Below are 3,100 nucleotides of genomic sequence, written 5' to 3'. Positions count from 1 at the left end.
TTTTTGGGGGAAAGGTTTTCAAAAGTCAAAAGCTCCCTTTGACAAATATGAGTACCAGACATGAGTTGGTCTGTAAGGTGCTTACTGGTCTTGAATCTAGCTGTAGAAAAGAGCCAGAGCCCAGGAGCACCTTAAAAATTAACATAATTTGTGGCTGTGGGGGAGGAGCTCTCAGGAGTCCCTGCTTACTTCTTCAGAAAGCTCCCTCCATGAAAGCTTCAAGGTGCTTCTGGACTGCCCATTTTGATTATAGCTGTGTTACTTCAGACCAACATGACTGTCCTCTTGAAATGATTTTTGAACACAAAATCCAAAGTAGAGAATATGTGGTGTACCCTGAATTGAAATCACCAAGGACAATAGACTGTGCGTCTGATGAACCCTGGTGTGATTTCTAACACAGGACTTGGTCCTTTTAAAGACTAGTGTACATAACTATGGCAGAGCCCAGAAGGTCCCGGCTACTCTACCCCTGACCCCACCACTTACATCTGCTGCTGCTGCTTTCTCGTGCTTGCTTCCAAGAGCCCTCCCCTCTCTGTCCTGGGCATGGCGAGCTGCAGTCCGCCAGCGAGTAGGGAGCCTGGGGTTCCTTCCTGGCCATGGCTCTCTCTCCTATCCTCCCCCCCACCTCAAGGACGAACCCCTCACATCCTTGTTGTTCCTTCTTTTGCCTTGCTCTTAAAAGTGCAGCGTGGTATTGGTGTGGTTTTTTGTTGTGAGGAGGCCCCTTGACACCCCCAACAAAAATCATGACTGTGTGCCCCACCAGATTTGAAATCCTGACTACAGCCCTGCTAGTGCGTGGGAAATAGCCACAATATTCCAAGGAAGTTAAACAGGAGAAGAGATATCCACAAATCTTAGATTTTTAAATTATCTTTATTTCCTGGAGAGCACCTTTCCTGGAGAGGTGGCACGAAATGTTCTAAATGCATGAAGGAATAAATAAAACAGAAGATTTTATTTTATTATTAAAAACCAGTCTCCCGCTTCAGTGACCTTTTGGTTTTCTGCAGGAAATGTTTTCATTAAAAGCACCCCCATTTGCTCAGAAAGCATGACATGCGTGTATGGAAGGATCCATTTGTATCGTTGCCCCATGTGAAGCTGGCCTGGCCTTTCTCTGCATTCAACCAGAGGTTATTGGCTAAAACCACCAGCACCATCTCTGGCTCTGAGAGCCAGCTTGGTCTAGTGGTTTGGAGTGTGGACCCTAAATCTGGGACATTTGATTCCCCACTCTCCCACATGCACCTGCTGAGTGACTTTGGGTCAGTTACAGTTCTTGAAAGAGCTGCTTTCTCAAGATCAGTTCTCGAAAGAGCTCTCTCAGCCCCTCCTACCTCACAGGGTGTCTGAGACTCCTTTGGTTAGTGAGGACAGGGTATAAATCCAATCTTCTCCTCCTCCTCTTCCTTCTTATAGCCCAGTTTGAAAAGAGTCAAGAGCAGATCAGTTATCCCAGAAGACTGTCAGTGGTTCATGTGCAGAGTGCAAAACAGAGAACTGCCACAAGGTTGAAGCTAGGAAGTAAAGTGAGCCTCACACCAGCACCTAGTATAAAAGTCTCTCCCGGCTTGGCTTCGCGAACGAAGATTTAAGAAGGGTGCAATAGTCCACGTCTGCTGCAGGCTCGCTGGTGGCTGACAAGACCAATGCGGGACAGGCAGGTCCGGCCACAGTGGCTGCAGGGAAAAGTCTGATTTAGGATTGGTGCTGTAGCAGTGCGATTCTTCCTCAATCTCCTTTTGTCCTCAAGACCAGCTATGCGTGCGTTCTCAAAGGAAGAGACAGCCTGGTGGATGGTGTGCCTCCATGCTTTGCGATCTGAGGCTAGGTCAGACCACTGGTGATGGTTGATGCGACAGGTGCCAAGGGATTTCTTCAAGGAGTCCTTGTACCTCTTCTTTGGTGCCCCTCTATTTCGATGGCCGGTGGAGAGTTCGCCATACAGGGCAATCTTGGGAAGGCGGTGGTTTTCCATCCTAGAAATATGCCCTGCCCAGCGCAGCTGCGTCTTCAACAGCAGTGCCTCGATGCTGGTAACCTCCGCCCGCTTGAGAACTTCAGTGTTGGTCACAAAGTCACTCCAGTGGATGTTGAGGATGGTGCGAAGGCAGCGCTGATGAAAGCGCTCGAGGAGTCGCAGGTGATGACGGTATAAAACCCACGATTCGGAGCCGTAGATGAGGGTTGTCATCACAACCGCTTTGTAAACATTGATCTTTGTGTATAAAAGTAGTGTATTTACAAACTATATACAAAACAACTAGTGCAGTGAACATTAAACTGAGTGACAAAGTGCTACGCCAGGAACCAACTCTCAACAGAGAGAAACACTGTCTGGCACTGTAGTCCTTACATATACAGCTCAGCCAATCACGGCAGTCCACACAATTGCTGACTCCAGCAGGTGCTTCCCCCTGGATACAGTCCAGCCAGTACCAGCTCTCCTCCAAGGTTGATCTGACCTGACCTGTCAGATGCTGTCATTGTAGATCCACCTGCTGCTCCATGCTTCTTTCATGCTGTGGACGGAGGACTCTATACTGACAAAGACGTGGTGTTGGTCTGTGACTGCCCTCTTGATCACTTTGCCCGGAAAGGACAGATTATATACTGGACAATAATTGGGCATATCATTGTTCTGTAAGGATAGTTTTTAAAGTAGTGGGTGGATAACTGTCTCTTTGTGTGCTCTTTGAGTGATCCATGATAAAAACCAAAAGCTTGTTCATATGGCTCTTACATGATTTCTGCAAGGGGTCAGGGTACATGTAGTGGACTTTACAGATCCCAGGATCCTATCAACATTCTTCACAGTAATTGGGTCAAAATGGTCCATAAACAGGCCAGATAATGTAGATAGAAGAAGATATTGGATTTATATCCCGCCCTCCACTCCAAAGAGTCTCAGAGCGGCTCACAATCTCCTTTACCTTCCTCCCCCACAACAGACATCCTGTGAGGTGGGTGGGGCTGAGAGGGCTCTCACAGCAGCTGCCCTTTCAAGGACAACCTCTGCCAGAGCTATGGCTGACCCAAGGCCATGCTAGCAGGTGCAAGTGGAGGAGTGGGGAATCAAACCCGGTCCTCC

Source organism: Heteronotia binoei, chromosome 11, assembly GCF_032191835.1.
Source record: "Heteronotia binoei isolate CCM8104 ecotype False Entrance Well chromosome 11, APGP_CSIRO_Hbin_v1, whole genome shotgun sequence".
NCBI classification, from domain to species: domain Eukaryota; kingdom Metazoa; phylum Chordata; class Lepidosauria; order Squamata; family Gekkonidae; genus Heteronotia; species Heteronotia binoei.
This window is presented reverse-complemented; position numbering follows the sequence as displayed.